This window comes from Protopterus annectens, chromosome 4.part0 (genome assembly GCF_019279795.1).
Source record: "Protopterus annectens isolate FY-2018-M chromosome 4.part0, PAN1.0, whole genome shotgun sequence".
NCBI lineage: Eukaryota > Metazoa > Chordata > Ceratodontiformes > Protopteridae > Protopterus > Protopterus annectens.
In genome coordinates, this window is record NC_056733.1 from 1,248,855,765 (window position 1) to 1,248,880,845 (window position 25,081).

Here is a 25,081-nt window from a genome sequence, read left to right on the forward strand (position 1 = left end):
CAAGAGGATTACTGGCCTCAAACAGTTGCTCCATGCAACAAGACTGAATTTAACTCAAGCTGTACTCTGTTGCATACTGTCTACTCAGGCGATCTCTGCCCAACAGACAGGTCCATGTCCAATGCAGAACTGATGTACATGCGCTATCTGAAATAAACCCAAGCTCACTGTGCCACATGCTCTAGGGATATCATCATCATCACAACAATAAATAGAATATGTTGGAGGGATACATTACTAACTCACAGACTTCCCTTGCTTTTGAACAGGCTCCCAACCTATATTAAGCTGAGTCCCTCACTGACACTCTTCCAGAGGAGCCTTGATGAGTGTATGTAAAACTGAACTGTCACACCATGGATCACTTCATCAGCTCTACTACACAGAGGCCTACGAAACTAACCCCAAGTGTGGTGATGGCTGCACACTCTGGCCATACAAATATATGCCTTCAGGCAGATAGCCTATTACCTACCTAGGTACCTATATATATGTAGGGGTAACACAGTATAATAAGCCAAAGATGGATGGGCAGAGATGTGTGTAAGAGGGAGGTCATGACAGGGAGCCATCCAGGACTATCCCACCCAGCACACATCCCAATGGCACAAAAGACATGAGGTGCACATCTCACCCACTGTACATAACAGCCACCAGTATCTGTAAGCATTACAGTGTATGTGGTCCATGCGCCTGCTGTACAACATGACTGTACAATGAAGTACACATCTACTATCTGTAGACATGTACCTGTCACATAGCTTCATAGGTATGTAGTAGACTATCTTCACGAAGGCATATATTAGCCTAGTTAAGTTGTGCAGCTTTCACCACCCCATTGGGTAGTCTCCTAAGCCCTAAGTTCTAATAGTTAGTACCCTAAGCCCCTTTCTAGTGGGGCTGCTGATGTGATGTCTGGCGTGAAGTGTCTGTTTCCCATCCACTCATCAAGGTTCCTATTGAAGAGTGTCAGCGAGGGCCTCTGTCTGATGTACATTGGGACTCTGTTCCACAGTAAGGCAAGTGTCTGGGATGGTACTCTATCCCACCAGTATGTTGTATTCATTGTTGTGATGAGGTTCATATCCCTGGAGTGTGTAGTGTGACTCAATTGTGTTATCTGTAGATGGAGCATGTTCAAAAGTTATGTGTTGGACATGGCTCTATATGTTAATCAGAGTGTGCCTCTGAGTAGGCAGTATGCAACAGAGAACAGATTTAGTTTTACCAGTTGTGATGCATAACACAACTGTTTGAGGCCCGTAATCCTCTTGGTGAGGTACCTCTGTGTTCTCTACAGCTGCTGGATATGCTTAGTTGAATACATCCAAAATGGTGCATTGTACTCAATGATGGGTCTGATGACTTAAGAGTAGAGGGCCACCACTACCTCTTTTGATCCTAATGCAAACACTTTGTTGATTAGATGAGCCACATAGGATTTCCTAATCACTTTGGCAACATGGTTGTCAAAGGAAAGATGACTATCTACTTGTGTCCCCAGATCCCTTATTACCTTGTCAGGTGTTAGGGGGTAACACCTATGTGGTAGTTTGTGGGTACTTTGTTTTCACCAAAGGGGATTACTATGCATTCTTCCACATTGTGCTTGAGGCCATGATTCTGACACCACACATCTGTCTCATAGAGTCCCTTCTGGAGAATATTTGTGTCATCCGGGGTATCTATTATGGCAAACACTTTACAGTTCCCAGCAAACTCAGTCAACCACAACCCTCCTGTGTTGGCATGTACTTTTGAGAAGTCTATACCAAACAGGAGGGACCCCAGGACTGAACCCTGGGGGACACCAGTTGTTACCGGTGTGGAGTCTGACATGTAGCCAGCAACTCTTAAATTGTGGGATCTATCTGTGAGCCAGTTTGCAATCCATCTTGTGATGTATGGATTCATGCCCAGGTTGGTAAGTTCATCTATGATACCTGACTGGGAAATGGTGTCAAAGGCCATAGCAAGGTAGAGGTAGGCTGTGTGGAGCTCATTTCAATCATATGTAGCCTAGGTAACTGTCTCAAAGAAATCCACCCAGTTCAGGAGGTGTGATATGCATTTGACGAAGCCAAACTGGGTGTGCTCAACTGTCTCCATTGCCTTGCAGATCAGACTCATTAGGCTCATAGAGCGTGAATGCCAAGGGTCTTTTGTGGGCTCAACCCTGTGGAGTGGGAAGAATGTTGCTGTGCAACTTTCTATGGGTACATATCCTGTAGAGAGGATGTAGAGAGAGGTTTAGGTATCCTTGATGAAAATGGATACATCCCCACCCTATGTGCTATGATCCAGGTTCTGATGCTGGAAGGTATGGAATGAGTAGTATACTGGTAGTGCTGGTGTGCTCTCTGGAGCCTTGAACTAGGTTTCTGTTACTGCACAGATATCAATATTCTCCATACTGAGAAGTGCCTCAAGTGTGTGCACTTGGAGGCTGAGACTTCTGGCAATGAGTAGCATTTAGCTCACTTTGTGGTTATTTGTGTTGGTTACATGGTTTGGTTTGTCCTGAGTGACTGGTGTTCCACACCTGAAGTCAACGCCTCATTGGTCCGATCTGACCATAAGCTAATTACCCTACATATCCACATTCTGCCCCCACCCCCCATTAAGGAAACCATGTTAAAAATTTTCTCCAAAGCCAACTTCATGCTTCTTAAGACAGAAGTGGTGAACTTCAGGACACCCATGCAGATGGACAATAAAGTTACAACTACTGAATCCTACACAATTGCACTTTATAAGCAATTACATGAGTGCATGGATCGTGCTATCCCAAACAGTCCCAAGACGCTATCCTCCAAGAAAAGGAAGCCAATCTGGTGGTCCCCTGCCATAAACAAACTGTACAACAGAAGGAAGAAACTGTTATAAAAGAGGGTAAACTCCCATGAGTGGAGGAGCTCCCTGGTCAGCCTCAGTAAGAAGCTGCAATCCCTGATAAAATCCTCCAAAGCTAGTTATGAAAACAGAATAGCCACTGATTCTAAAGACAACCACAAAGCATTCTATAGCTATGTCAAGAATCTCAATGGCAACACTCAGATCTGCTCTGAGTTACAGCACAATGGCACTAAATATACAGACCTAACTAATATTGCCAACATTCTGGCAGATAGGATCAAAACTTAAACCCCCTCTCACCCACGAAAGAGCCCATCTCTATGCCAGAAGAATGCAAAGTTGCTGTCATCACGGCTGCACAGGTAAAAACCACTCTCCAAAGCCAGGAACACAGCATCCATGGGACCAGACAACATCCCAGGCTGCGTTCCACAGAACGAACTGGCACCACACCTAAGTACCATGTTCAATCATAGCCTCACCTCAGGCTTTGTGCCTACTGAATGGCGCACAGCAACGGTTATCCCACTATACAATTGGGGAGCCACCATGGGCCCTGGGAACTAGCGCCCCATTAGCCTGATAAGCCTGGTCTGCAAGGCCATGGAACGTATCATCATGGAACTTATGAACAAAGACATTTGTAATCTCCAAACTCTGGACCACAACCAGTTCGGGTTTGTAAAAGGCAGATCATGTTTCCTAAACCTGATAGACTTCTTTGAAGCAGTCACCAAAGCCGCAGACAAGGGTAAGGTGGTTTACACAGCCTATCTATATCTTGCCAAGGCTTTCGACACCATCCCCCACTCTGGAATTATAGATAAACTCACTAAACTAGGTATAAATCCCTATGTCACAAGATGGGTTGCCAACTGGCTCACTGACAGAACCCACACTGTGAAAGTAGCAGACTCCAAATCCGACTTCAGACCAGTAACAAGTGGAGTACCACAGGGTTCATTCCTGTGTCCTATCCTGTTTGGTATCAGCTTCCCTGAAGTGCAGGCTAACACAGAAGGTATTTGGCTAATGAAGTTCCCAGATGACTGCAAACTAGGAGCCATAATCAAAACTACTAACAATGTGGACATCCTACAAAAGGGCCTCACTGAGACAAATGCCTGGTGTCAAAGCCATGGCCTCAAGCTCAATGCCAAAAAGTGCATTGTCATCCCCTTTGGTAAAAACTCTGTACCCATGAACTACAACATAGGCGGTAGTATACTTAACACTGAAAGTGTGATAAGAGACCTTGGGACACAGGTGGACAGTAGTCTCTCCTTTGATAATCACATCGCCACAGTAGTCAGGAAATCCTTCTACGTGGCACACCTCATCACAAAAGGTTTCTCATGCAGTAAAAAAGAGGTCATTGTTCCCCTCTACTCATCACTCATTAGATCCATTATAGAATATAACGCCCCTTTTGGTATGTACATCACAAGACATCTACAACAACTGGGAGGCCCGCAGAAATACCTCACAAAGAGGATTACTGGCCTCAAATACATGCCCTACACAGACCATCTCAAAACACTCCAGCTTTACTCTGTCACATATCGCCTACTCAGAGGTCATCTCTGCCTAACATACAAAGCTATGTCAAACACAGAGCTGTTAGACATGCTCCACTTAAAGAAATCCCAATCCGTCCAATCTTTGGCCCCAAAATCCAGACCGAAATACAAAAGGAGGGGGTGTTTCCATTTTCATAAAGGATACCCACACCTCCAGGTTAGTGGCACAGCACGAGGCCTCGGAGACCATCCAAGTGCAACTAACAGTGGGAAAAGCTGCTTATCAGATCATAGCCTGCTACAGATCACCTACCTTGTCTCAGGACCCCCACTCAGCATTCCTGAGAACACTGGAAAATATAAAGGTCCTACCAAACGCCATGATATTAGGAGATTTCAACTACCCAAACATTGACTGGGAAAATTACTCAAGTACAAACTCCTTTGCCCAATGCTTCCTAGAGTTTATAAACTCAAACACCCTGGAACAGCTGGTCACCATGCCCACTAGAGGTGACAGCATACTGGACCTGATCATCACCAACATGGGGGATCAGTGTTCCACACCAGAGGTAAACCCCTCGCTGGTAAGATCAGATCATAAAGTAATCACACTGGACATCCACATCCCGATCCCACCCCCAGTCAAGGAAACCACTGTGAAAAACTTTTCAAAAGCAAACTTCACACTTCTCAAGACCGAAGTGGAAAGTTTCAAAGCCCCCTTGCTACAGGATAATGCTATCTAATCCACAGAAACCTTTACAAGTGCATTCTATGAGCATCTAAAGGGATGCATGGATCGAGCCATCCCAAGTAAAACCAAGACTCACTCCTCCAAAAAGAGGAAACAGTCTGGTGGTCCCCGGCCATAAATACGCTATACAACAGAAGGAGGAAACTACTACATGATAGAGCAAAATTCCAAAACGGAAAGGCATCACTGATCATTATTAGCAGGAAACTACAATCGCTCATAAAATCATCCAAGGCCAGTTTCTAAAGAAAAAATTGCCTAGGAATCTAAAGATAACCACAAAGCCTTCTTTAGCTATATCAAATATTTAGGTGGCATCTCTCAGATATGCTCTGAGCTACTGTAAAATGGCAAAAAAATACACTGAACCAACTGACATTGCCAACATCCTGGCGAACAGGTTCAGTGCAAACTTCACCCCCTCTCACCCCCAAAAGGGGCCGTGTCCATCCCAGAAGAATGCAGAGCCCCAGACATCACGGACATGCAGGTAAAAACAGCCCTCTCCAAAGCTAAGAATACAGCATCAATGGGACCGGATGGTGTCCCAGGCTGCATCTTACACGAGCTCCAAAAGGAATTAAACCCTCACCTAAATTCACTGTTCAGACTCAGCCTTACTACAGGCTATGTACCCAAAGAATGGCATACAGCAACAGTCATCCCGCTCCACAAAGGTGGTGCAACAACAGAACCTGGGAGCTATCATCTTATAAGCCTGACCAGCCTGGTCTGCAAAGCTATGGAGCGAATTATCATGGAACTAATAAACAGAGACATTGGGAACCTCCAGACACTGGACCCTACCCAATTTGGCTTTGTTAAAGGCAGATCCTGCCATCTAAACCTAGTTGACTTCTTTGAAACAGTTACCAAGGCCATAGATGAAGGGAAGGTAGTCCAAACAGCCTACATGGACCTCACTAAGGCCTTCAATACCATTCCCCACTCTGGCATCATAGACAAGCTTACCAGCTTGAACATTATCCCCTATGTCACGAGATGGGTGGCCAACTGGCTCATGGATAGAACACACATGGTCAGAGTTGCGGGTGCCATGTCTGACTCTAAACCAGTCACAAGTGGCATCCCAAAGGGCTCAGTCCTGGGACCCCTCCTGTTCAGTATATACTTCTCTGAGGTACAGGCAAGCACGGGAGGACTATGGCTGACCAAGTTCGCAGATGACTGCAAACTGGGGGCCATAATCAACGCTCCGGTTGACACAGACATCCTCCAGAAGGGTCTTACAGAGACAGATACCTGATGTCAAAACCATGGCCTTAAGCTGAATGCCAAAAAACGCATAGTCATCGCCTTTGGAAAAAACAAAGTGCCCACGAATTACCACATAGGTGCCTATCCACTAGGTACGGAAAATGTAATTAGGGACCTGGTGACCCAGGTAGATAGTAACCTTTCCTTTGATAATCACATTGCCAAAGTGGTTATAAATTCCTTCTATGTAGCCCACCTAATCATGAAAGGGTTCACCTCTAGATCAAGAAAGGTCATTGTGCCCCTCTACTCATCACTCATTAGGCCCATAATAGAGTACAATGCCCCATTTGGTATGTACCTTAATCGGCACATGCAACAGCTGGAAAGACCACAGAAGGACCTCACCAAGAGGATCATGGGCCTCAAAGAGATGCCCTATGCAGCTCGACTAAAGAAACTCCAGCTCTACTCGGTTGTTTACTGCCTGCTCAGAGGTGATCTATGCCTGAAGTATAAGGCCATGTCCAACCCAGAATTAATGGGCATGCTCCACCTCAAGAAAACCAAATCTCATACAGCCATACGCTCTAGTGAATTAAACCTCAGCACAGCAATAAACAAGATGTGCTGGAGGGATATATTCCTGTCCCAGAGACTTCCCTTGCTCTGGAATAGAATCCCAGTTTATGTTAGGCAGAGCCCCTCACTGACTCTCTTCAAGAGGAATCTTGACGAGTGAATGGGAAATCATAAATTTACCCCTGGGATCACTTCAGTGGCCCTGCTAGACAGAGGCCCAGGAAACTAATTTAAAAGGGAGGTGAAAGCCAACACATTCTGGCTAGGCTTATAAATGCTCTTTGGCAGATAGCCTAGTACCTACCTATGAACCTATGAACTTACATGCTCTAGGGACCTAAACCTTGTCACCATAATAAACAGAACATGCCGGAGGGAAAGATTCCTGTCCCTGAGACTTCCCATACTCTGGAATAAACTACCTATCTATAGCAAAGCTCCTCATTAGCACTCTTCAAGAAAAATTTTGATGATTGGATGGGAAATAGGAAATTCACCCCAGGGATCACTTCTGTGCCTCTGCTCGACAGTGGCACAGGAAAATAAATTTTTTGGATGGCAAAAGCCAGGGTACCTTTTTGGCTGGGCTTGTACAGGCCCCAGGGCCGATAGCCTGGTAACTACCTATGAACCTATGAACCTTTGAGCCTTGCCTAAAAAAAGGTAATATGGGGACAACAAGAGCCTTGGCCAGTATTCAGAAGCATAGGGGTGAATGGTGCAAACCATCTGTAGCAAAGCAACGAGGCTTGTCTTTCATGTCATCACAGGAAGACAGAGACTGGATCCCCTTTGAATGACACCAGAAGCTCAGCCAATTGTTGAAGTTTGTCATCTTTCTGTAATATTGCAGTATTATGTAGGTGAAGGTAAGATGCTACTCAAGGTCAGGGTCATACTAGCCTGGCCTACATGATCATAGAGCTAATATATATCTCTTGTCATGTTGTCCTGGGAGGTATGCCTCAGATCATTCACACTGACATATACAAAGAACACATCATATATGTACCTGTTTTGGAGTGATGTAAATGCTTGCGTTATGTGGCGGATCATAGCATCTGGCAGACAACTGACAGTAACCTTCCCCTTGTCCAGCAGAGTGAGTGGAACATCTGTGTGCCTGACTATGAAGTCACCTATTACTAGTGTGTTGCGTATGTTGTTTTGCCTTAGGGCCTGTTGTGAGATACACTGCTTTGGTGTATTATGTATTTTCTGGTGTGCGCTTGGAGGTGCATGTTGTTTGCTTGTCTGCTTAGGAGGACACTGTCTCTTTTTCAGATTAATATTTGTATTCTCTGAGTATGGTAATGTGTATTTATGTGTGTGTTTGGCTGATGCTTATATTGTAGGTCTATGTGAGACAGTCGGTGTTGTGGTTGTATGACCCTACTCCTCCTGACTGTATTATCCAGTATTGGGTTGACAGAGCTTAGCACCGGTTTGACCCTGTGTGTGCCAGCATGTGGTGCATCAACCCATATATGATATGGTCATGGCCTATGCATACAATACACTCACAATACACCTAGTATGATAAGCCTGCTGAGATTAGCAAATGTGAAAAAAACCTTTGGGCAAACTGTCAGCAAGTAATGTCTGTATTGCACCCTGTAACTCCATATTGCTTGCTGAAGTGCAAAGATGTACTTAGTTTGGATTATGAACCCCGCGCTTGACATCTGTGTGTGTGTGTGTGTGTGTGTGTGTGTGTGTGTGTGTGTGTGTGTGTGTGTGTGTGTGTGTGTGTGTGTCTGTCCCTGGTGAGAGAGCAACCTTTTTGGAGACTACTCACACCCCTTAAAAGTGGTATACTCATCTTTGTCAAGTCTGATGATGTCACCATCCTACAAATATATCTGTGGAAAGACAAAATTCTAGTAATGTAAATAGCATGTCGTGTAAATGCATACTGCTGTAGTATCATAATGTAGTTAGATAGGGGTTCAAATCCTGCTCTTGCCAACTGTGTGTGTCCCTGGGGAGGGGCAACCTTTTTGGAGACTACTCACACCCCTTAAAAGTGGTATACTCATCTTTGTCAAGTCTGATGATGTTACCATCCCACAAATATACCTGTGGAAAAAACAAATCCCAGTGATGTGTATTGTGCATTGTGTAAATGCGTACTGCTATAGTATTGTTAGGTAGGAGTTTGGATCCTGCACTTGTTGAGAGTGTGTGTCTCCCCCCTGCGTAGGAGCAACCTTTTTGGAGACTACTCACACCCCTTAAAAGGATAATCCCAATATACCTATATAAAAACAAAAACACACCCCAAATGTAGTGTATCATGCATAAATTTGTGTACTGCTGTTATATCAAAATGTAGTAGGCAGGTGTTTGAATCCTGCACTTCAAAAATATGTTGTGTGTGTGTGTGTGTCTCCTGGGGAAAAAAGAAACCTTTTGGTTAAAAGTGATATACTCATCTTTGATAAGTCTGATGATGTCACCATCCTACAAATATATCTGTGGAAAAATGACATCCCAGTGATGTGTATAGTGCTTCATGTAAATGCATACTGCTGTAGTATCATAATGTATTTAGGAAGGAGTTTGAATCTTGCAATTGCTGACTGTGTGCAACACTGTTGATCAATGTGGAGTGGGTTTTGATTTTTCTAGTGTATGACATATCACAATGAAAACTGTATGTGCATTACACATGTAAGGTAGCTATGGGGCAAAGCCATATACATACATGTGACCTCAATTATTTCATAGGTGGGTACTCTGCTTTCTCCATAAATGCATCTCTTATCTTTGCCAGAGCATGCTGGTGCTTTCCAGACCTTAGGTCACTTCTGTATGCTTGTGACAAGCTTAGCCACTGCAGTGATCCCTGGGCTACGTCTTCTGTTTCACATCCACTTATCACGGTTTCTATTGAAGAGTGTGAGTGAGGGTTTATGCTTGAGGTATATTTGAATCCTGCTCCAAAGCAAGCAAAGTCTGGCAAAGATGACTAATCATTATAGGTGTGCAACAACCTCTGTGGATCTGTATGCAAACCCTTTATCGCTTATGTGCTCCACAGAGGGATTTCCAAAACCCTTTGGTAATGTGATTATCAAAGTAGAGATGAATAAACACATGGCTCTATGTATACATTAGTACCTGTTCCACATTTTGAGGGCTACTACCTATGTGGTAATCTGGGGATACTTTGTTTTCTAAAAGTGGATAACTGCTTTCTTTGGCTTATAGCTTTACAGCATGAGTTTGACACCAGGTATCTGTCTCTAGGATACCCTTTTGGAGGATGTGTGTGTCATCTGGAGAATTAAGTATAGCCCACAATATGCATTTTCATCAGACGTGGGCAGACATATCCCTACTGTGTTTGCGTGTACCTAAGAAAGATATATGCCAAACAGGAGTGGTCCCAGGACTGAGTGCAGGTGAATACCACTTGTTACTGGCATAGAACTGTACATGGAGGCTGCAAGTGTTACTGTGTGTCCTACATCTGTGTGTCAGTTGTAAATCCATCATCTAACAATTGTTTGTAGTCAGTCTGTTGAGGTTATGTATAATACCAGAATGTGGGATGGGTATGAATTGCTGGTGAGCTATAGCTTGGCTGTGTGGAACTCCCCTCCCTCACCTATAGCCTTGTTAACTGGCTTGAAGTCTACTAGGTGTAGGAGCCATGATCTGGCCTTTAGAGTACCTAAGTGGGTATGGTGCAGTGTTTGCAGGTTCATAGTGTCTCTGTTAATGAGTTCCATAATGCTGTGCTCCATAGCCTTCCAGATAACATTTTTCTGGCTTATAGGGTGCGAGTTTCCAGGATCTTACCTCCTCCCCTCCAATTACAGCCTGTTCCCAGCTCTCTCATCCATGCCCAGCTTCAAAAACTAAAACCATGTACCCCCTCAGCTGACCTCCTTCCAGCTGAATTTCTGCAAATGGCTGCTGGAGTACTTGCTTACCCTATCTCTATCTTAATTAATAGGACCATCACAGAATGTACTGTACCATCTCTTTGGAAGGTCTCTTATATTATACCTCTACATAAAGGAGGCAACTCAACTGAACTTTCTAACTACTGCCACATCGCTCTACTTTCTCCTTTAGCTAAAATCATGGAGAGATGCATTCACCAGCAACTTCTCGCTCACCTCCTCCAAAACAATCTTTTAGCCAACTGCCAGCATGGTTTTAGGCCTTTTCACAGTACTACTACTGCACTTTTATCTTTCCCTGACTCGATTAATAAAAATCATTACAACAACTTACTCGCCTCTGTCCTCTTTCTAGACCTCTCCAAAGCCTTTGATATGGTGAATCATCACTTAATGATAGATACACTTACCACACTTTCAATTGATATTCAAACAGCCAAATGGTTTGAATCCTATCTTAAAAACAGACAAAAGGCAGTCCTCTGGGACAACAACCTACCTACTTTACTTCCTATCTCACAGGGAGTCCCACAAGGATCTATTCTGGGGCCCCTCCCATTTTCTATTTTTATCAATAACCTGCAAACATCTATACCACAAACCACCTGTATTCAATACGCAGACGACTCAACCCTAATCTGTGCTGCAGCAACTTCTGCTGAACTTCAGTCCAACACCAAGAAAGTATTTACCTTAGTGGAAAACTGGTTCTCTAAACGCTGTCTTCTCCTTAACCCTAAAAAAACAAAACTTCTACCGTTTACCCCTACCCAGAAGTCTTCTCCTATTGACTTCACACTTACATCAAAAAATGGCACTGTAATTGTACCAGACCCAACTACCAAACTCTTAGGCATAACTATTGACCATAACCTCAACTTTGACTCACACATAAATTCAATCATCAAATCAGTGAATAGAAAACTAGGATCTGTCTATAGGCTAAAACCATTCCTTACACCTGTAGCCATGACTACTATGGCCCAAACTCACCTACTCTCCACACTTCTCTATGCCTCCCCAATTTTTACAAATCTATCTAAAAATAATCAAAACAAGCTGGCCACCGCTTACAATAACATTGCCAGGTTTGCCACTGGGTCCACATTCTGTACTCACCACTGTCAAAATCTACATAAACTAGGATGGTTGGAACTTCAAAACCAGCTTCTGTTCCAACAACTAACCATCACCCACAAAATCTTGCATCACCCTACAAATACTCCCATACTCTGTAACTTAATCAACTCCTATAAAAATGTAAGCACCCATCGCTCAGCCAATAAATTACTAGCTGCTACCCTAAAATCCAATAACAAATCCGGTGATTCTCTATTTACTAACACTATTGGAATCCATTGGAATAAACTTCCTAGTAATCTCACATCCCTTTCATCTACCCCTCTTTTCAAAAAGCATCTAAAAATCTTCCTTAACTCGCAATGGCTGTGTGCATGTACTAACTCTGGCTGAATCTACTTATATCATAACTAACCTTTTTTCTACATTTAAACACTGTTGTCAGAAATGTCCTTTTGTCTTCTTCCTTCTAGTCTATATACCTAATTTGTAAGTCATTCTCTCATAGCTCTCTTTTTCGTTATGTAATGTAAATAAGCTAGACTCGTATGACTTTTCATACCATGTATAACTGAATGTATTTTTTTAATAACCCTTTATGTCTATATTTACACATGTATATTAAGCTGTATCTATCTGCTGTGGAGTTTTTGTCTCCGGGCCTCTACTGAAAATGGACATATATCCAGCTAGACTAGCCCGGTCAACAAATGTAAAATAAAAAATAAATAAATAAATAAATCTGTTGTAGTTCTATCCTTAATCAATTTATGTTAACATTTGCACTGGGTGTGACAAGGGTGACAGGTTTAGGAATAAGTATATTAAAGGGTCAGCCCAGGTTTGAAGGTTAGTAGACCAAGCCAGATAGGCAAGATTAAGTTGGTTTGTACATGTGCTGAGGAGGGATGCAGAGTATATTGTGAAATAGATGCTAAGGATGAAGCCGCCAGGTAACAGGAAAAGATGAATGCCTAAGCTGAGGTTTATGGCTGTGGTGAGAGAGGACATGCAGGTGAATGGTGTGACAGCACAAGATGCAGAGGGCAGGAAGAAATGGAAACAGATCATCTACTGTGGTGACCCCTAATGAGAGCATCCAAAAGGAGAAGAAGAAGAAAAAGAAGACGTAGCTCAACCCTTGTGGACTGTGAAAACCATTAATGTGCATCATTCCACAAGTATGTAACCTGTATAGAGGCTCCATCTGGACAGAGTGTTTAGGTGACTGGTGACTTCATATGTCAGCTTGTGCATGACACAGCCAGAGACACTGTTGTACCATTGCCACTGTGATTTGGACTTTGGTAAACAGATGTTTTAACTAGAGTGTCTGTGAATCATCAGGTTTTACATTCTTCAGGTCTGGAAATGTGGCCCTTGTGTAACGACAGGGTGGTGAAATCCATATAAAAACTGTCTGACAAGAAATTGGTAATGTCAGTCAGATAAGTGTACTTTGTGACCATTTACATTAACTGTGACCCAATCTGAGATTTCCCCTGTAGATTATAAACAACACTAAAGAAAGCTTTAGTGTTGTCTTTGGAATCCTTGCCATTTTGTATTTTGAAGCTTGCCTTGTATGTTTATTGAGGGATTGTATTTTCTAATGATACTGACCAGAGAGGTTATCCCTTCTTGGTATGTAACTCTTTTTTGGTACAACTTCACACCTTTTATTATATATTTAGTTTATGGCAGGGGTCCATGAAACTAATGCACTTTTATTGTATAAGTGAGAATTTCTTGTGTTTGTGATAGCACGGCCCATGCAACCCTGTAGGTGAACAGTGTGCATTACTAAAGGATTATGCATCTGGGACAGTGTTAACCTTAGTAATGCAAACCAATGACAGATAGCAAAAACAGCATCACCCACAGCACAGTGTCAACCTGTGTAATACACACACATGCGTACTCAAGTTCCAAAATGTGTGTAGTACAATGCATACTGGCCACCAATAGAAACTATGGAGTGTTAACACTGGCCAATATAGGGCATGTCACCCTGCCTATGTGCCCAATATGCATGTACATGCAGACAGAGCACCTCCGTCATGTTCTCAAATGGACACCTGCAAACTTGTGTTGAACACACCCCACACTTACTGTCCACTGTATAATGCATGCTGACACAACTACACACATCAGCCAAGTGGCACATGGGCAAACAAAACACAATTTAAAAAAACACTGGTGAAAACAATACAACAATGCTAATTACAGCTTTAATGCATCATGCTTGCTCAGCTACACCTTCAAGGATATCATTACACTTTACTGCTGACAACATGCTACACATCCAACCATTGCTATACTTTATTAAAGTCACCCTGTGCATCAGCACCATGTTAGCCTGTTCCTGCATCAATGTTACAGATAACAGGAGATGGCACAGGTTTCATCATATGCACAGGGTGTGCTGTTGGTTTGTCAGACGCCTACACTGAGCCATACAATTGACATGTGTGTGTGTGAGTGTGTGTGTGAGGGCCATGAGAACTGTTATGGGCCAATGTTGATGTAATGTGTGCGGGTATGTGTTTGCCCTAGGTTTCTGGTTTATGTGTGTGTGTCTGCATGTACACAGTTCCATCATGTGGCTGCCATATATGGAGATTTGTGAGACAGCTGCAGACTGTACCTGGCAGGCTTTACAGATCACCATCTCTGGCCATGGATACGGAACCTGTGCTCGGCAGGGGTGCTACAGACAATATCAGGTACTAATCCAGACTGGGTACTATCTGAAGAGGTTGACATATGTCCACTGGATCCAGGTCCCTGCTGGGACTGGCCAAAGCCACGTGCATGTGGATTGCTAGGATGGTCTATGGACAGCCCCCCCAACATTGCTGGGGCTGGTACTGGCACTACAGGAGTAGCTGTGACTTGCTGGACATCCACGGTGACCTCCAGCTGCTGATGTTGCTGGCATACATCCACATCATCGTCTCAACCATCCTGCACTGTCCTGACACATGTACATGACATTGTGGAGGACATCCAATGTCTCACCCCAATGTCTATCAATGACCTCAGCGTAGTTACGCATAGCACCTGCTAGGTCATGGATACTGTCATTTATAGAGGTGTTATGAGCCCTCTGTGCCCTTAGTCACTGTCTGGTGTACCGCTCCATTCATGTCTGTGCCTCCATGACAGCCTGGAACATGCATGTGGTAGAAAGAGGTGTGGCATGTCTGCCAGGGGCATGATGACCAGCAGTGCTCTGACAAGAACCCCTGGGCATCTGCCTATGTGGTACCATTCCAGACATCTGGCTATGGCTGCTGTGTCCTGATACATGTGCCATATACATACCACACTGTCCTGGCAAGTGCCAACTGTACACTGTCCCTCAGCTAAGGGCAATGGTGATGTTGGATGTACAGGCAGTATGACTGTGTGCATGGATGGGGTGGAGACTTGTGTACTGTCAGTTGGTGGCCCAACAACAGACCCTGACAAACCTGCCTGTGCCTCAAGACACCTATCCTCATCATCACTGTCTGTCTCAGTGACATCAGGTTCCTTGCTGTAGTGAACCAGCCCCACCTCGGCACCTGTGAGAGGAAAACAGGAAACACACTTTAAGACCTGAACATGACTTCAGACCACATGCGCACATGCACACATGCGCACATGCACATATGCACACATGCACACACACAAAAATACACTCCTTCCTAAAGCAGACACACACAACCCCAGCAATCACAGAACATACACAATAGCAGGTGATGGTGGGGTACAGTATCACAAGCAAAACAGTCATATCACACATGTCATCATGCAGGACAGGTGTTGCTCAACAGCATGCAGTGCAAGTGTAGTCAGTCCTTGTTAATAAAAGTATACATGGCTTTGATGCATGTGTTTTGTTATTAGGTGATGGCCTTCACCCTGAAACACAATGCATACATGGACACAACATTGTGGCGCAGGTATTCATAACCCTGTAATGTACTGTGCACCATAACTCACAGGTGTACATACCATTGCTGGATGTGTATCTGCGTGTAAAATAGGTATCCAATGCTGATTACAGCCTCTGTGTATTTAGCAAATAACTGCGGACACATTTTTAGCACATGCATGATGAGTATTCACACAACCTCATCAATGGTGTATGGATAATTGATGGAATACCATTCAGCCACATACCCAATGTACTGTACTTATGGTAAGTGTAGATCATATTGTGGACATGCCAGTCTCATCCATGACATGGCATGCTAAGACACACTGCATATTTAAACACTACATATACCCAATGTGTGTCATATCACCTAGCCACTCAATAGCATCACAAGACATATATATATATATATATATATATATATATATGTGTGTCAGTTGTGTAAATGGTGATTGGTATGCATACTGTTTAGAGGTGCATATGTGTGCACACATGCAACATTAAGGTGTATAGCAATACAAGCTATGTGTAGTACTGTGGTTACAATAACTGGATGGGGTATAGTAACATTGGCCATCATCATGAAGCATCATGTGGTCACTCAAGGCTACAAATGTTTCCAAAACCAGCACTAATCTTGCTGTGCCGGAACTGTACTACCTTGGCTAAATTCACCATTTTACAACCCATTATTACGTGAGTTTGTAAGGAGGCCAATAAGGAGCATTCCCTGACATGAACGTGTAGTGTGTTTCAGAGTGTTTAAATGCCCCATGATAGGCCTCTACCCCTCAGATATATTATGTGTAATGTGTGGATAAGATTTTGGATACTGGAGTGAGTCTTTACAGAGGGTTTGGGAATCCTTTATGTGTAGCATGTTAAAAATGACATAGATGTGTATGTTATGTGCATGTTGAGTATCAACTGTGCCTATCCAATGGTCACTACAGTCTAGCCACATTTTCTTGAGATGGTCTGGGTATTGCATGTGTTAGAGGCAGCTAATCACATTAGTGAGATGTGCATGCTCTTACACCAAACATGCACAGCATGCATTATGGGTAGGTGTGTTACATATGCACATGGCCTACACCTTAACTATGACATGCACTTTTTATTTACAATAATAAATGTAGAAAACACTCACCAGCATCTGTCCGCTGCCTTGATGTCACTCCAGAGGGACCTACATAGAGATGAGACAGTTTGTCAGTGGCCACAACTGTGGCATTGTTACTGTGTGTTTGCAATCTTACAGTACAACAACTGTTTACATTCACAGGGCTACAGATTATGTTCCAAATTATCAGTATTGCACAACAACAGGCTCCACATCTTTGAATGACACACTCCACATCTCACATATGCATGATCTACCAATACAGATAACAGTAGTCTACAGATATTCAATGTTATCTGCATGCTCCATGTGTGCTTGCTGGGTGGCTCCAACCTCCATCATGGTGTATGTCTGCTGCTGTTGTTTTTGGGCAGGTGACACCAGGCTCAAGAGCAGCTCCTCCACTCTGGTGAGGGGGAGATGGATATTAACACCACCTCCTGTTGCAAGCTGTTGTCTACGCACATCAGCAGCACACTGACGGACATGTCTGAGAAGATCACTGCAGTGATGGCATACCTGCTCATATGTCCGGTTATGCAGGCCTACCTTGTTTACCCTGCGGACAACATCTTGTCACATTGCAGTACGCTTCTGCTGGTCCTGGCTGGTTCGTGAGAACATGAGACGGTAGTGCTGAATCATACTGCTAGTAATGATACCATCTTCAGCACTACTGTAACTGGAGTTCCTGCGATGGGCCATGATCCCTGGAAGACATAAATACAAAAATATGTCTGAGCAAGTCATATGACACATTTAACATTATACAGTACAGATATCACTGAACTGCCATATATAGCAACCTATAAGCTAACTGAGAGTGAAACACTGTAACTGCCACTTATCACTGCTCACCCCACAACTGCTTGAAAGTGCCTTGCTCACTCTCTATCTAATGAGCCATGTTCTGCACAGCAACAAAATAAAATCACTATATAAGACTATACAAGAGTACCTGGCACACTGTATGCAACACGATGCACCACCTAGCCACAGCAGATATACATCAAGCTGATGTGTAATGAAATATATCATCCATCACAATCGGTGTAAGGTCCAGTATATGTATTACTATTATACCACACAACTTGTTAATGGCAAACCCGTGGCCAAAATATGTGCACAATTGTGAATATAGGTCAGATACTGCTGTAGTACACTATGAATGTTGCTAGATATGCAGTTATATGTTTTACCACACATATGTCAAAGGACATGTTACAGACATACCCACACACACATCAGACATAATTACAGGACACAAAGGTATGACAACCCAGATAAGCTTTCAGTGTGTACTATACAGTACTATACAGTACTGTGTGTCAGTACTTACACAACCTTAATCTTGAGAAATGTAATCTGTGATGAATACAGAGACCACACAAAACAGTGGATGCAAGCAATGTGGACATACACCATACTTTGCTGTACAGGCCCAGAGCTTCAAGTAGTACTACAGTACACACAGGATTTGCATTCAACATTGGTACCAAACAATAAACATTGATGTAGTGCTTTAGCCTCCAATGACACACCCTAGTTAAAACCAAGAGACTTAATCACACTGTATGCAATAGCACTTGTTCTGCCTAGCAACAGAATACACAGCTTTTGCTAGGATCAAAGCAAGGACCTATACTACCATGACATAAACAGTTTCCCACTAAGCTATTCCATAGATACATATCTTTGATGTATTCACAAACATATTGACCATCACAGTTAGTCAACAGTACAGAGAATCTATTGCAACAAGTAGATGTAGGTGTGTATGAGTATATATAACTCTTTTTCTCTCTCTCTCTCTCTCTCTCTACATATATATATATATATATATATATATATATATATATATATATATATATATATATATATATAAAAATGGGTGTTTTATTTAAATCTGATTTTCAAATTACAATCTTCCACCAAAATCCTCCCCATGTCTCTAACGCTGAAATACTTATTACCAAGCTTCAGCTAAACTCTGTTAAATCTAACTATATTATCTGCATCTATGTTCCTCCAGGCAATAACATTACTACTATTGAAAACATACTCTGTTGGTTATCTCAAAACCTCCCCCAAGAGACCATCATTCTTGGTGATTTCAACATTGATTGGAAATGTTGCAACAATAACTGCCCCACTACCCATATTAATCTCTATGGGTTTACATAAATAATCACCTCACCCACTATAATTAACAAAACCAATAAGAAAGAAACTACCTTAGACTGGATACTAATCAATAATCAACCCCAGACCTACAATTCTGGAACCCTCCCAGATAGTATAAGTGACCACTTTCCAACCTATGCTATTAGGCTTAAAACCAACCCACATTCCAAACCCATATTTAGAACAATTAGAACCAAGAAAAACTTCAATCCCGATTTATTCTTAACTGAACTTAAAGCTTGTAATTGGTCCCCATTAAAACAACTTTCCCTTGATGAAGCTGTCGACTACTTCAATGCTAATTTCTTAGCCATCCTTAACCAACATGCTCCTACCTGCTCTATTAGGATAAAAACCAAACCTGCTCCATGGCTTTCTAAGGAAACTAAGCAAAAGCTCCATCTCAGAAATAAATACTGGCACAGATCACGCTTAACTAAGAACCCCATTGACCTCCAAAACTTTAAACAATTGAGAAATGAAACAAAAAAGCCATAATGTCTGATAAACAAAACTACTACCTACATTCGCAGCAATCCCACCAAAATAAACCACAAAAATTCTGGGCAAGCATTAATGAACTATTACACCCCGGTCAACCCTAAACAAACTGTCAATGCCTTTTATACCTTTTCACCAAAACTATTCAAACTCTAGCCAGTCAACTCTCTCCACAAAATTCAACCTCATCTAAGTATGAATCCAACCCACCTCCTCCATTTCACTTCCAACCTGTCCCTACAGCTTTCATTCTCACCCTTTTACAAAAAGTTAAACCTTGCACTCCTTCTGCTGACCAACTACCTGCAGAATACTTACAGTTAGCAGCCAAATCTATTGCCTACCCCATCTCCATTCTCATCAATAGAAGCATTACTGAAGGATACGTCCCCAATCTTTGGAAAGTCTCACATATTATTCCCCTTCATAAAGGGGGAGACTCCACTGACCTTTCCAACTATCGTCCCATAGCCCTACTCTCCCCTTTATCTAAGGTTATGGAAAAGTGCATCCATAGGCAATTATTAGACCACCTTCTCTATAATAACCTGCTCTCCAGCTCCCAACATGGCTTCAGACCTTCCCACAGCACTACTTCTGCCCTCCTCTCCTTCATGGACACCATCAACAAAAAACGCAACCTTAACATGCTCTCCTCTGCACTTTTCATTGACATGTCCAAAGCTTTTGACATGGTAAATCACAATATACTCATAAATATTCTGAAATCTCTGTCACTTGATGCACTAGCTATAAAATGGTCCCTATCCTACTTAAATAACAGACATCAAGCAGTGCTATGGAATACCACTCTTTCTACCCAACTACCCGTTAATATTGGTGTCCCTCAAGGGTCCATACTAGGCCCACTCCTATTTTCCTTATTCATCAATGACCTTCACGAAGCAGTTCCCCAAGCTACATGCATACAATACCCAGATGATTCTACACTTAAATGCTCAGCCACATCTGAATCTGAACTTCACTTCCTTACACAGAACTTATTTAGCACAGTAGAACTATGGTTTACAAAATGTTGTCTCATACTAAATCCCAAAACAACTAAACTTCTACTTTTTACACCTACCAATAAATCTCCACCAATTGACTTCACTATAGCTACCAATAATAGCACTGTTATATCCCAGGATCTTACTACCAAACTGCTAGGTATCACCAGAGACAACAACCTTAACTTTGACACTCATATTAATAATATCTTGAAAACAACTAACAGAGAAATAGGCTCTCTATACAGGATCAAAGCCTTCCTCACTCCTGCAACTAGAATAACTATCGCCCGCACCCATCTAATCTCTACCCTACTCTATGCCTCTTCCATTTTCACTAACCTGTCAAAAAATAACCTTAAAAAACTAGAAAACTCCTACAACAACATAGCCAGATTTGCCACTGGTAACCCTTTTAAAACATACCACTGTACTAATCTAAAATACCTAGGGTGGCTTGAATTACAGCAACAGCTAAAATATAATCAACTGACCATTGCCCATAAAATTCTTTATCAATCTGCTAAGACACCCATACTATCTAACCTTATTCATCCCTGCAATAACCTGAAATCCCTAAGATCTTCACAAAAAATCCTCATAAGTATTATCAAATCAAACAATAGAGCTGGAGACTCTCTCTTCACTAATACTGTTGGGAAAATCTGGAACTTACTCCCCACTGAACTTTCAACACTTCCCTCTATTTCCTTGTTCAAAAATAAACTTAAGCTCTTCCTTAAAACACATTGGATGTGCCCCTGTACTAAACCTGACTAACCTACATGCTCTCACTACTTGTTTCAACCCCACCTTATATGCTCCAGCTACCTGTTTCTACCTCACTGTCTCAGCTCAGTAACAATCTCATCAGAATTCAACTACCATTCTACCTCTACTACCTAGCCTTACCTATTAGTGTACTCTCATAAAAGTTCCAGTCTTCACAATTAGAATTTTCTTACTCAACTTCTATACCAGTCTTACTTTCCTTTTTCCCCTTCTTATATCTACAATTATATTATGTGTTTTACTATCAATCTTTCTGAACAGTTAATTGCAGCCTCATGATAAATTGTATTATGTTTAGTCAATATTTTGTGTTATATACTCTATATACCTGTAACCACTTTTTAGCTAATACTGCTTTAGTTATTATTAATGTAGTCGATCTCATGTATGTACTTCTGTAGATATGTACTGTAATTGAACTTTGGAGCTTATCTCCCCGGGCCTCTACTGAAAATGGACATATATCCAGCTATACTAGCCCGGTCAACAAATGTAAAATAAAAAAAAATATATATATATATATATATATATATATATATATCTATATATATATATATATATACATACATATATATATATATATATATATATATATATATATATATATATAGATATATATATTTACATATATATACATATACATATATATATATATATATATATATATATATATATATATATATATACATATATATATATATATATATATATGTATATATACATATACACATCCATTGGTCTACATATACATATATATGTAGGCACATATGCATTTCACCTTTCACAGTGAGAATATCAATTATACAAAGGATGTAAGGTGTACAGTTATGTAATAAAATCGCGCAGTCTTGGGATAAATTCATTGAAGGTGATAAGCCTGATCTGCAAGGCCATGGAGTCCATCATTATGGAACTCATAAACAGAGCTATTGGGAGCCTACAAACACCTAACCCTACCCATTTGGTATGGTCAAGGGCAGATCATGGTTCCTAAGCAAGGCAGTTACCCAGGACATACATCAATGAAATGAGCTGTACACGGCCTACATAGACCTTGTAAAGCCCTTTTCCAACATCCCACACATATCGTATCCACAAAATCAACAACCTGTGCATAAACACGTATGTCATCTGACGGATTGCCAACTGGGGCACAGATAGATCCCACAAGGTAAGAATTGTGATCTCCCTGTTGGACTGTAAGCTGGTAATAACTGCTGTCCCCCATGGCTCAGTCCTGGGACCCCTCCTGTCTGGTGTATACTTTTCAGGAATACAGTCAAACACACAAGGGCTGAGGTTAGTAAAGTTTGTGGATGTCCGCAAAAAGGTTGTAATAATCGATGTTTGGGACAAGAGAGACATCCTTAAAAAGGGTCTCAGTCAGACAGATGTGGTGTCAAAATTATGGCATTGAGCTACAGTCATACAAATACCACATAGGTGCCAACACCCTAAATATGGAGGTAATAATAAGAGATCTATGGACACATGTGGCTAGTCATCTCTACTTCAAGAAACACATTCACAAAGTGGTTAGAAAATCATGCTATGTGTTCCCACAAATTGCCAAGGTCTTTGCTTGTAGGTCAAAGGAGGTTCCCTCTACTCATCAGTCATCAGACCCATCAGAGAGTATCACAGCACACTTGCGATGAATCTGACTAGGCACCTTCAGCAGCTGGAAAGACCACTGAAGTACCTCAACAAGAGGATTACTGGCCTCAAACAGTTGCCCCATGCAACAAGACTGAATTTAACTCAAGCTGTACTCTGTTGCATACTGTCTACTCAGGTGATCTCTGCCCAGCAGACAGGTCCATGTCCAATGCAGAACTGATGTACATGCACTATCTGAAATAAACCCAAGCTCACTGTGCCACATGATCTAGGGATATCATCATCACAACAATAAATAGAATATGTTGGGGGAATATATTACTAACTCACAGACTTCCCTTGCTTTGGAACAGGCTCCCAACCTACATTAGGCTGGGTCCCTCACTGACACTCTTCCAGAGGATCCTTGATGAGTGTATGTAAAACTGAACTGTCACACCATGGATCACTTCATCAGCTGTACTACACAGAGGCCTACGAAACTAACCCCAAGTGTGGTGATAGCTGCACACTCTGGTCATACAAATATATGCCTTCAGGCAGATAGCCTATTACCTACCTATGTACCTATATATATGTAGGGGTAACACAGTATAATAAGCCAAAGATGGATGGGCAGAGATGTGTGTAAGAGGAAGGTCATGACAGGGAGCCATCCAGGACTATCCCACCCAGCACACATCCCAATGGCACAAAAGACATGAGGTGCACATCTCACCCACTGTACATAACAGCCACCAGTATCTGTAAGCATTACAGTGTATGTGGTCCATGTGCCTGCTGTACAACTTGACTGTACAATGAAGTACACATCTACTGTCTGTAGACATGTACCTGTCACATAGCTTCATAGGTATGTAGTAGACTATCTTCATGAAGGCATATATTAGCCTAGTTAAGTTGTGCAGCTTTCACCACCCCATTGGGTAGTCTCCTAAGCCCTAGTTCTAATAGTTAGTACCCTAAGCCTCTTTCTAGTGGGGCTGCTGATGTGATGCCTGGCATGAATTGTCTGTTTTCCATCCACTCATCAAGATTCCTGTTGAAGAGTGTCACCGAGGGCCTCTGTCTGATGTACATTGGGACTCTGTTCCACAGTAAGGCAAGTGTCTGGGATGGTACTCTATCCCACCAGTATGTTGTATTCATTGTTGTGATGAGGTTCATATCCCTGGAGTGTGTAGTGTGACTCAATTGTATTATCCGTAGATGGAGCATGTTCAAATGTTATGTGTTGGACATGGCTCTATATGTTAATCAGAGTGTGCCTCTGAGTAGGCAGTACGCAACAGAGAACAGATTTAGTTTTACCAGTTGTGTTGCATAACACAACTGTTTGAGTCCAGTAATCCTCTTGGTGAGGTACCTCTGTGTTCTCTACAGCTGCTGGATATGCTTAGTTGAATACATCCAAAATGGTGCATTGTACTCAATGATGGGTCTGATGACTTAAGAGTAGAGGGCCACCACTACCTCTTTTGATCCTGATGCAAGCACTTTGTTGATTAGATAAGCCACATAGGATTTCCTAATCACTTTGACAATATGGTTGTCAAAGGAAAGATGACTATCTACTTGTGTCCCCAGATCTCTTATTACCTTGTCAGGTTTTAGGGGGTAACACCTATGTGGTAGTTTGTGGGTACTTTGTTTTCACCAAAGGGGATTACTATGCATTCTTCCATATTGTGCTTGAGGCCATGATTCTGACACAACACATCTGTCTCATAGAGTCCCTTCTGGAGAATATTTGTGTCATCCGGGGTATCTGTTATGGCAAACACTTTACAGTTCCCACCAAACTCAGTCAACCACAACCCTCCTGTGTTGGTATGTACTTTTGAGAAGTCTATACCAAACAGGAGGTACCCCAGGACTGAACCCTGGGGGACACCAGTTGTTACCGGTGTGGAGTCTGACGTAGCCAGCAACTCTTAAATTGTGGGATCTATCTGTGAGCCAGTTTGCAATCCATCTTGTGATGTATGGATTCATGCCC